General features: G+C 38.6%; 1 long non-coding RNA gene across 1 annotated transcript in view; it reads right to left on the reverse strand.

Moving 5' to 3' along the window:
- The window catches only part of LOC115946594 (uncharacterized), a 65,228-nt gene that overhangs the window by 10,725 nt on the left and 42,189 nt on the right, over nucleotides 1-12,314 (reverse strand). Inside the window, exon 2 of the long non-coding RNA XR_004080639.2 lies at nucleotides 6,230-6,313. This is a non-coding gene — a long non-coding RNA (uncharacterized lncRNA). The remainder of the gene's footprint in view (nucleotides 1-6,229; nucleotides 6,314-12,314) is intronic.

The raw sequence follows: 12,314 nt of genomic DNA on the forward strand, positions 1-12,314 counted from the left end.
AGGGGAGGATCCTACATTTGTGTGGTTTAATGGAAATATTTTGATGCTGATAATCAGCTCTCATCAAGAGCCACCCAAACTTAGGCCTAGCAGTGCCCATGGTATGACCCCATTTTACAGGCAAAACAAGCTGGAAGTGCATACTGAGCAACTCTGGTTTTAGTGGCCAGTATCTCATCTGGTGAACTGGGACAGATGTCGCTTAACTAGTGAGTGCTGACATAACTTTGGACATTAGGTCTTTGACAGGAGATAATAAAATTTGACCATGTGGCAATAAGAGGCAGTGGTGAGGCCACTTGCATTTAATGAATCACTTTTGAAAGTGTTTGGAACTTTTTCCCATTTCTAAGCTATAATCTGTCAGAGGAAGACTTTATAAAAATATTTATCCTCCATTCTGTGTGTAAAAATTTCTGCTTTATTTGGTGTTTGATTAATTATGTTTTTTTTCTATTAGGAAAGCAAGCCATAATCTGCTAAACACCTGTGTGGAAGTACCCCAAAATGACCTGATATGATTAATACTGTTACAGACTTCAGTTGAATGGGTGCTTCTTTTCCCAGCTGTAGGAACTGCAGAAACTAAAATATTATTTCTGAAAAGTTCTTGAATCAACTTTTTCTCTTGTAGAGAGCTTTCTAGTATAGACTTAAAGTTGCTTAAGTATATTTGCTTGCAATGAAAAATCTAAAAATAATAAGGGATGATAAATAAGGTGACATTTATATTCAGTGCAGTTCTCATTGCTATCAAATTCCATAACCACAACCCTCTTGTACAGACATTCAATTTAACAATACATCACCTTTCATTCACAGCTCTGAATAGCTGAAAAATCCTCTTGTAATGCTTGCCCTTGGACTCCAATAACTTGCTATTTGCTTGAATTGCAAACGGTAAGCACTTGAAGTAGTGTACATCTGTACTTGTCAGTAATGTTTGCACAAGGTTTAATTTAGCACCATATATTGTATTGCAGCTTTCAGTTTCTGGTAAAGGTGATGTAAGGAAATTGTTTTGCTAAGTAGGGACAGCAAAATCATTACTTACTGTATGTTATTTTAATGTACCATTTTTTAATTCTAGATGGATTTTTGCCATTTGAGGGCCAAACAGTGTAATGCTGGAGTTCAGCCTGGGCATTTGTGTCCTGGAGTACATGAGAATGACAGTTACTAAAGAGGTTTCTAGCAGCTTTCTGCCAGTTCAGGTATGTAGTGTGATGAGGGTGAAGTTACTCCTTACTATAGAAGACAGAGAACTTAGAATGCAGCATTTCTCTCCCTGTGTGTGTGTTTGAAGCATGGGGTGCAAATTTTTACTTCCTTTTCTGCTCTAATTGAGTTGTATAAGACTGCCCTAGAATTTGCTGTAATGATGTTTGATTGTGATAATCAGCAGACGGCTGTCACTGGATAGTGCTATAAATGTGTGTCCAGATGCCCAAAATGCAACTCTTCTCTTTAAAATAACTTATCAGTTTATTTTATTTTATTTTCTTTTTAGTGGAAAAATGAAGTGCATTATATTTGTTCATCTGGCCTATTGCATTTCATCCAACCTGGTATCATATGTAGCTTAAACATCAAAATGTCATGGGGAACTGTGAGTAATCTGAGGCACTCAAGGTCTGACTAAGGCAACTTTTCAAGACTGTACTGAGAGATAAAATACTTTTAAAAGACTGTTGGAAGTCCTGGTCCATGCCTCATTTGTGGCATGCCTCAATTGTGGTGGTGTTATGAATGGTGCAATCAGAAACTTCAGAAACTAATGTAAAGCAAGTGCTTCTCTTTTTGTCTGTGTGGCTGCATTTCATTAAAAAGTTATCAACATCATCTGTAACTTCAGCAGCACCCCAGTCTCCACCTTTCGGTCCTATACTTCTTCCTAATGTATTTCTCCAAAGTGGCATTCTTCCAAACTAGTAAGCTTGGGTAGATGTACATCTACTTGTGGACCTCTGGTGACCAGTCTTCACCTAGATGTAACTGTAGATCTACGTGAAGATAATACCATTAATAGCCACAGATCCGTAGTTGCTCAGTGCAGCTCAGTTTGCCCAAAAGCATCATGTGCTTGTCTGAAAGGAATTCACTGTGGCTATCAATGAAATTCACTCAACAAGTTCATAACAAACTTTGACTATTATTAGTACAGTACAAGTGAATGTATTAACAGTGCAGTTGTTTGAAAACAGCACTATTGCTTATGAGATAACAGCTTCAATTTTCCTTACACAATTTTCACACATGGCTATTCATTTAAAGTGAAAGAGAAATGAATAGAGGCTCGATTTGTAATCTGGATATTTTACTACGTCTGTTATACATATAGTAATTTATTCTAACTTCTTCACTGTGTGTGTTTCTTCTCTCACTCTGTCTCCATTAATATCCTTCAGAAATGATTGGTTTATGTTTTTTTTACTATAACTTCAAAAGAGAAATGAGATTTTCTCAGCATGCTAAAATCTTGGGTGGTATACAGTGTTGTCACTAGTCATATAATTTAAAATTAACACCATTGGCAAATGCTGCTTTCAAACTTCTATTGAAAGATCCTAATATATAAGTGCAGAAGGGCTTTTTTTGCTGATCTGGATTTATATTTGTATAATATACAGTCAATAACTTGAGAGATCTTGTTATAGATTGATTACTCTTTTTCAGTATATCCCTTGTTTTTGTATCCTGTTATTCACTCGAAGAGCTTAATTAAATGAATCAGAGTATAAGCACACATTTGCTGCAACAATCGCAATTCCCCAGAGATAATTTTCTTTGGCTTGTCTTGCTGGGATTTCCAGGAAAGTTCCCAGAAGCAGTTTCACAGAATAGAGGGATTTCTCCTTTTAAAACCTTTCTTTTTGGTGTTACACAAATTTGAATCCAGAGGAGTTTAATTTTTGAGAAATAACCATGAATACTACATGCATGTGTGCCTCTATAATAACAAAATCTTCAGAATAAATTGAATTTATGTTGAATCTTATTTGATTTCTGTGGTTGGCTTTGGAAACATTTGGTAGTTATTTTCCATTGAAATTCACAGCCGCTTGGGGCAGCAATATGCCTAAATGTTTCTCTTGTTATTTCTTCTCTGTAATCTTACTTTTAAAAGTATTTTTTCCTTATTTGCTCTGTTGTGTATACTTGTCTTTTACATGGCAATAAATAATTCTGCATTTGCTATTGGTGGTCTTTGTCTTAGTGTGCATGTATCTGTGTTGAAGGGGTACAATTTATAGCTCTGTAAAGAGCGTTGTTTGATTTTGAGAACAGGAGAAGGAGAGATTTTAATTTACATTCATATGGCTGAAATAAAAATGTGTCCTCTCCATTCAAGAATGTGGCTGTGATTTTCCAAAATGACTTGTAAAGCTTAGATGACTCCATTTATGGGTGACTACACTAGCACAGTTTTCAGAACCAAGTTCTTAGAGGAGAAGGTTCAGCATTACAGGCATTTTTAACAGGACAAGCTGCCCCAAAGAACTAGCAAAACTTTCAACTGCTGCTGACTGCGAATGCAGTGAAGTTCTCCTGGTCTCTGCTGCATGTGTTGGGTCAAAGTGCTTGATTCTGTATTAGACTTTAAATAAAAGTGATTCACTTCTCAGTGTACTGACAGTCTGATGATAACAGGCATTGAGGAAGCACATGGAATAAGTTAAAAGGGAGAAGTTGTTCTGGTATTTATTAATTTAGCTTACAAATATAGAGATGAAATAAAGATATTTCTACAAGAGGAAGTGAAACCTTCTTAGCACAGCAGACCGAAAAGGTACAAGCCAGCTTTAATTCAGAAACTCTACTGCTATGTCAGCACACCACAATTGAGTAGAAAATATTAACTCAGGCAATAGCAGGCAAAGTAACCTGCTAACACTTTTGCACAATGTTTGTGCTCATGCCTAAGAGCTCAACTGCTGTTTGTTGCAACTAAGTGTTACACCTAGGAGCTCCAGCTGATGCATGATTCCAAATGGCAAATACAAACTAAGAAAGAGAACCTGCTTCCAAAACTTCAGCATGAATTGAGAGGAAGCTTAGATGGAAATGATCATCCAGCTCCATCACTTGCCAAAGCAAGACTATATCCTGCAGGCTGTTTTCTAGCATTTGCCAATCTGGCTATAAAAGCACCAAACAAATGAGACCCATTACTGGGAAGAGTCTGGGAGACTGTTCCATTGTTTAAAAGACATCATGCCAGTACATTGTCTTCCAAAATGAAGTATTTACATTTTTCTTATCTTAATTGCATCTTGTCCTTGATTATGTTCTGAGATACCAAATTAATATCTGTCATTCTTAAAGGCTATAATATAGTGTTGGCTATTACAATTCACCTTTGTGTCATCTAGCTGACCAGCCTGGTGTGTTGATCACCATAAGGGAAGGGCTTCTCAGCTGTTTGAACATAATTTCTCTATGTCACAGGGACCAGGGCAAATGATGGTTACAAAACTCCTTTTAACTTCTTTGTGCATCTGGCCTGCTCCTGCCGGTTTCTCCATTCTCCCATCCAGTCCCATCCCATCTCATCCTATCCTTTACTTTTCTCCAATGGATGTTGGCCTGCAGATGTCTCTACTTTGTGCAAGTTTTGTGGCCTGGTAAGAGTGTGGTGTGGATGCAAAACAGGACCTGTAAAATAAAATCATTGATGATGAGGGCTTAACATCCACAGTCATGCACACTTTAAGGTGTTAGAATAGTTCTGGGCTGATCCCTCAGAATGGATCTATGTACTGGTTAAAGATCATTAGGTGCACACCTGCACTGCATTTTCTGAGCGTTTTTTCTTTTTTTTCTGAAAATCTGTGTGTCTGACACTGTTGTATAAACCAAAGCAGGGATGAACTAAAATGCTAATGCAGATACAACCCAGATAGTTCTGGGAGTGTATTGTCCAGAGCTGAATGCAATGTTATATAGCAGGAAGAGAGACTTGAGTCAGACCCCAGGAAATGTTTGTAATAATAAGGACAGTGAAGCACTATGGAAGTTGAATAAAAACCATGATGAGAGATTTTTAGGAAAACGCTAAACAAAGCAGAATTTGGGAATATGATAGATAGACACAGTTGTTCTTGCATAGAGAAACAGGAATGGATTTGGTCAATTTATGACTGGAGGGAAGAAGGGCCCGACAAAGCTGGTGAACATTTAAGGGTCACCTCCTTTAAGCTCAGGAGCGATGCAACTTGACAAAGAGGAAGTCAGGCAAAACCACAAGAAGGCCTGCATGGATGTATGAGGAGCTCCAGGGCAAACTCCATCACAAAAAGGAAGTCTACAGAGGGTGTCAGCAACAATGAGTAGCCTGGGAAGGATACAGAGAAATTGTTTGAGCTGCCAGGAATCAGGTTAGGAAAGCTAAAGCCCTGACAGAATTAAATTTGTCCAGAAACATCAAGGGCAACAAGTATGTATGTATGTTATTGATAAAAGAAAGACGAGGGAAAATGTGGACCCTCTCCAGAAGGAAATAGGAGACCTGGTTACCTGGGACATGGAGAAAGCTGAGGTGCTCAATGACATTTTTACCCTGGCGTTTCCCAGCAAGAGCTCCAACCACACCGACCAAGACACAGAAAGCAAAGGCAGGCACTGGGAAAATGATAAACCTCCTGCTGTAGATCAGGTCTGAGACCATTTAAGGAGCCTAAAGGTGCATTCATTCATGGAAATTTACTCTTCCAAATACTGAAAGTTTTCAGTAAAGTTGAAACAAAAATGGTGTCTACCAAATAATCTACATTGCTGATGATAATTACTGTTAGCCAGATTTCAAAACATGTAAGTGGTTCTTTTCAAACCTGCTTAAATTCAGGTTCAGATCAGACATAATAGCAAATATTCTACTAAACTGATGGCATATGATTGTTTCCTGCCTCTCATTTGTAATTTAGTCAAGCAGAACAAAAAATTTCAGCCATTTGCCTACTCTATGTTGTCTATTATTGTGAATTTTTAAGTGTCTTGAAACAGAATTGTTCCCCACAAAATACACACTTCAGAGCCAAAACCCAAACAAGTCCCACTCCTAACTGTCAGATCACTCAATAAATTTGGACTTCTTTGACATTGAATTTAAATGGCTGTTCAGATCTTAAGTCACTAACATTCTTTCTAAACCCCTCCCTACTGTATAATTGTTACTTTATGTATTTTCTTCTGTAGCTTATGAGGCACCCAGTGTCCCAAGAGGACTGACCTTTTCAGTGGATGGTACAGGTGTCCATTTTCGACACAGAGGTCCAGCGTAGCCTTGCCTCTTGACTGCTGCTTAATCCAGTCTCTGGCAAAAGGAAGAAGTAGACTCAAACCTACCCTACAAAAATGTTTTAAAATCCAAGTCACTCGTTTCCCAATATTTTATCTCAACGTTGACTCTTGCTGAGAATATAGCAAAGATTTAGAGTTCCAAGGCCATTTCATGTGTGTGGTTTTGTGCTTTCTGATAACATTTAATTAGAAAAATATATGTTTTTACTTCCCAGAGAATTCTGTTTTGCTAGTATAAATAGTATTCAGAAAGATATTTTTTTATGTCCAAAATTAGTTGTATACCACTATGCATATTTGATACTGAATTTAGTAATGTTGAAAATGAACAATAAACGGGAAGTGTTTTGGTACAAACACCAGTTTTGGAATGAAAACATTTTCAGCTATGAGGCTCCATTAGTTCTGCAGTTAGCAAATAGTTCAATTGACACTGTTGTCAAACCAAGGACATAAAACTGAGAGTGTGATATGTTATCTGCTGCCAATTACGTAAGTTCATGATGCATAAGTTATTGCAAAAAATAAGGTCATGACTCCTAAACCAATTCCTTTTGAAGTTGTAGTTCTTCATAAAACCTCCCTCATATTTGTATATTTTTGTTGATTAACTCTTAACTGAATTTATGTGAGTGCTTATGAAAATGAAATATTATATGACATTAAAAAAAAGAGCAGAACCTTGCATGGTCTACAGGAATACCAACTTCTTGATATAAAATTTTTATAGAGAGGTGAGACTGTCTAAAATATGTATTTTAGTTTCTAAACAAAGAGCTTAATCAAAGTTCCCTATCAAAATGTTGTTTGAAAACAAATTATTTTGACCATCAAGCATAAATATTAAAGTTATTATGGAACATTATCTAGTAGATAGGTAAAAGGATTAGGATTCAACCCTCACAGTTCTTGTCTTACCTTTTATGTGGCCTTTTATGGTAACCTTACAGTAATCACTGAATGTTTGATTGCCTTCATTTATCTTTCTGTATGACTAAATATGAATAAATGTCATATTTGCCATATGAAAATACCATGTAAGTAATAAACTTAAGCCTTCCTTTGAAAAATTCCAGCAGAGCTGGAAAAATCACTGAAAAAATCACCCACTGAGAACCGGAACACTGAGGTTCTTCTTCATGGCTGGGGCAGAGGTTTCAGAAACTTTAAGAATCAAGCTATCATGATAATAAAGATGCTTAACACCTTCATCCTAATGTAAAAGATTTGTTAAGAATCATACAGAATCAGTTTGTTTTTTTTTCACTTCAGACAAAAAGGTAAGACCTTTAAATACTACCTCTTTTGAAAATTTGCATGAACCATGACCTTTGGAGATTATTTGACAAAGCTGCGCCTAGAACAGCTAGTAGTCCATGTTCTGTCTTATTCAGGTCAAGGGCTGAAAAACAGGTGTTTCATAGTCTACTAAATGACTTTACCAGAAGTCTTTGTTGGTTTTTTTTCTCTTGAATTTTTGGTACCCCCTCAGCTACATTTTGTTGCTCTGCAACTTACTGAGTTTTTGCAAATTGTTACCTATTCACTGGCCTGGAAAGACACCAATGCAATAGTCCAATGAGCAGTCTAAGTTCAAGCCCTTGTTCCAATTAATGTTTAATTTTTTATAGAAAGTGAAACAGGTCCAACAGAGAGACAGAAGAAGCTGTTCATCAGAATAACTGCTAGCTTGGTGGCCAGAAAGCTTGCCTGGGATGCGGGATTCTGACATTCAGACACCTTGCAGAACACAAACTTGAAATGTGGACTCCTCTGGCACCAGGCAGTGTCTTGATCATAGGATGATTATCTGAGAGGGGTGACAGTTTTCTTGCTCTTTCATGTATTCTGAGTCTCATCCTAGGCATAAGATCTTTCCCAGGTAAGAGCTTCACAAGAACTGGTAAGTACATTAAAAAAATTCTGGTCTTAACAGAATATAATTCTGTTGTGGTTTAAACCAAGTCCCCCAACTCCCTGAGAGTTAGGAAGGAGAATCCAAAGAATGTAGCCCCCACGGATTGAGATAAGAACGGTTTAATTGCTAAGGCATAACACAAAACCCCTACTGCCATTTACTACTACAAATAATAATGATACAGCAAATAGCAAGTGAAAAGAATACAACACCCCACCAGCCACCGACCCATAACTCACTCCACCCTGCCTGGCCGAGCACCATGTGCTCCCTCCTCCATTTTCCTCCAGAGCTCTACCCCTCCAGCTTTCTCCTTCCCAGTATGCATCCTGGGCATCACGTGCTATGGTATGGAATACCTCATTGGCTAGCCTGGGTCAGGTGTCCTGTCTCTCCTTCCTCCCAGACTCCCCCTGGCTGGAAAAAACCTTGAACAAAAACACCCTCAAAACGTGCTCAAACCATGACAAATTCATCAGTGAAAAAATGCATCACTGTAAACTCTGATGGGCGCATGACTAGTTTTCATGACCATGTAGGTCCAGAGTGGCTTGGCCATTGTGAAGATTTCTCAAAGTCTTGTGTTTGAAGGAGAGGTCAACAGGCAGCGCTGAAGGGCATGAATCTCCGGAAGTCTGTAGAATACCAAAGCATATGTCTGCATTAAGTGTCAGACTTTAAAATCAGCTGTTACAAAAGTTTAACGATGGAGAAATGGTCACATACAAACATTGGTTTGGACATTAGGCTTATGAGTCTTGCTGGTTTTAAACACTTCAGCTGACATTGGTATGAACATGGGGCATAAAAACAGGGCCCTAACATGTGATCTGTTGCCAGTTGCCTTCAAACTACCATGTCTGATGAGGAAAAAAAGAGAGGAAGTGGATGGAGAAATAGGAGAGGTCATCTGAACTCTGATAATTAATGTTCCTTAGAAAATTAAAGTTTTGAAACTTTCCTGGAAATGAGGTTTTATGATCTGCTACAATGGCCCACCGGGGATGCTGCAACCTACACATATTGACAATTGTGGTATTACCAGACGATTCATTTTTATGAGTAATTTCCAGAGCAATCCTCAGCCATGCAGTCACACATACAGGGAAACAGCATGCCATACAAGAAGGACTCAGCTAGAGGGCAAAGATTATACAGATTTATTAATACTTGGGAAAAAGATCTTAACAGCAGAAAGTAAGTTGAGCAACAGAAGGGGGAAGAAGGAATGGACTTGACAGCAAAGTGAGCTCTGTAAAGGATGTGATGCAGAACACAGTGAACTCAATGGAAATATTTCCATTGATTTCTTAAATTCTTGGATAGATCTCAAACACTTCTTATACCTTTCTCCCTCCTTTTCCATGTGAATGGAAAATACATTCTTTCTGGTTCACAACTAGCATAATTTAGTGTCCAAGCATCACAGTAAAAATATTGATCACACTTGGGATGCTAGAGCAAAGAATCCCTACCTAAGCAACCCCAAAAGGGGCTTGACTTTTCCAAGGGTTGAGCAACTTGCAAATTTTAACAGTACCTTCATCTTTTCATTAGACTCAGAATAGTCTTTACCTAACTTTGCAAATTCCACTCTGCTTTCTCCTTTAAAACACAGAGAGTAATGGAGCGAGCAATTGGATCTATAATACTGTTCTCTTAAATCTTTCTCCATAAACACTTTTCTTGTAAAGGTACTGATCGTTTAGTCTTCTGTTTATGTATAGTCTAAGTAGTTATAGCTTTCACTTTTAAACAGCTATTAAATAGCTCAGTAGTTCTTAAACTGTGCCAAGGAATACTTGGAATAAAAGAACAATGATTAGAGGTTACTGAAAGTGAAGTTGAAGAACTGAATTTGATTATATATCTTTCAGAATTAAAAAATAGTTCTGTCAAAGTTCCTATTAAAGGGGGTTAGAGAAAGTGATATACTTTATATGAAGTGAGGCTACATAGATCATGAATCATGGCTCCAAGTGATACATCTACAAGATCTGCTTGATCATCTACTTTCAAAATCCTTCCTTCTATGGGAAGAAAACTTTGCTGACTAATGTAATTAGTGTTTGAAAAACTCATCCTGCCATGATAGCAACTCTTATTTCATCCTACACACTGAAGAACATAATTTATCTTAACACTAGGCATTAAGCAAGGCTAGCTGTGGGGAAGTAGAATAACTAGTGTTTTCTTTTGCTACTGAACTCAATTGAAATCTGAAGTCAAGTCAAACCTGGTTTAAGTACTCTGTTGATTATTTTCTTTAACATGGTTTGAAAGACCAAGGTTGCTTTATTGCATTGGGTAGGTAAGTTACCATCAAGACATGCTGAGATGAGGAACTGGTGACAACATACAGAAAGAGAAATGCACATTAGACCCCATCACTTTGGAGATACAAGAATAAACTTCCTTATAAAGAAAACTAGAACATTTTCTGTAGAGAATGGTAAACAGAGAGTCCTACTGTTTGATGGATTGTAGCCTTCTCAGTAAGCAGGAGGTCAGACATGAGCAATTCTAGGTCCCTATGCATGAGCTCCTCACCTTGGTCAGTCTGTACATGGCTGGAGTGTCTGCTTTTTTTCCTCCCTATCAGGAGGCCAGCTGTGTCAGAAAGTCCAAATTCCGTGGTCTGAGGGCTTGCCCATACCCTCCAGTAGCATTGCTGGCTTTCGCGGTTCACTCTATGTTGCTTCCTCTAAACTCTGCAAGTTAGCATTGATATATATTTTACATCTGCCATTGGTAGTCATAGTTACTGTATGTATTAGGATCTTGAAGCTGGGTCAAGGTGACCTTCGTCAACAATAAGGATTTAATGAGTAAACCTAGGACCTGGTTCTCTTTAAAAGATCAAAGGAGAACATCAGGGACTGATTATGTCAAGGATAGATTTGACAGCTTGGCAAAGTGACTATTTGATTAACCAGCTTTGCACTGAAAGTAATTTTTAGGGTGTACTGAAGTGCCTTCATTATAATGAGTGGTATTCCTCATGGGTTGGTATTGGGGCTAGCACTGTTTAGCATCTTTGTCAATGACATGGACAGTAAGGTTGAGTGCATTATCAGCAAGTTTGATGATGACACTAAGCTACATGGAGGAGTAAGCATAATGTAAGGAAGGGATGCCCTCAAGACCTTGACAGCCTGGAGAGGTGGGCATGCATGAACCTCATAAGGTTCAACAAGGCCAAGTGCACAGTCCTGCACCTGGGTCAGTGCAATCCTCAGCACAAATACAGGCTGGGCAGTGAATGGATTGAGAGCAGCCCTGAGGAGAAGGGCTTGGGGGTCTTGATTGAAGAAAAACTCAACACGAGCCAGCAGTATGCACTCACAGCCCAAAAAGCCAACCATGTCCTGGGCTGCATCAAAAGGAACATGACCAGCAGGTCAAGGAAGGTGATTCTTCCCCTCTGCTCTCTTTCATGAGGCCCCACCTGGAGTACTGCATTCAGCTCTAGGGCCCCAAACACAAGAGGGACATGAACCTGCTTGAGAGAGTCCAGAGGAGGCCACAGAAATGATCAGAAGGTTGGAACACCTCTCCTATAAAGGTAGGCTATCAAAGTTTGACTTGTTGAGCTTGGAGAAGAGAAGGCTTCAGGGAGATGTTCCAGCAGCCTTCCATTACCTAAAAAAGGGGCCTACAAGAAAGCTAGAGAGGGACTTTTTACAAGTGTAGTGACAGGACAAAGGGGAATGTCTTTAAGATGACAGAGCGGAGCTTTAAATAAGATACTGGGAAAAAATTTTTAACTGTGAGGGTGGTGAGACACTGGAAGAGGTTGTCAGAGTTGTGGATGTCCCATCCTTGGAAGTGCCCAAGGCCAGGCTGGATGGGGCTTTGAGCAATCTGGTCTAGTGGAATGTGTCCCTGCCCATGGCAGGGGGGTTGGAACTAGATGATCTTAAGGTCCTTTCCAACACAACCGTTCTATGATTCTATGATTTTATGATAATGTTGTCACAGAATCACAGAATGGTTTGGGTAGGAAGGGACCTTAAAGATCTAAAAAGACCTAAAGGTCTAAAGATTATTCTATGACAATATTAAAAATCACATCCAGAGGTCAAAAAGACACTTA

This window comes from Melopsittacus undulatus, chromosome 4, assembly GCF_012275295.1.
Source record: "Melopsittacus undulatus isolate bMelUnd1 chromosome 4, bMelUnd1.mat.Z, whole genome shotgun sequence".
In the NCBI taxonomy this organism is placed as follows: Eukaryota; Metazoa; Chordata; class Aves; order Psittaciformes; family Psittaculidae; genus Melopsittacus; species Melopsittacus undulatus.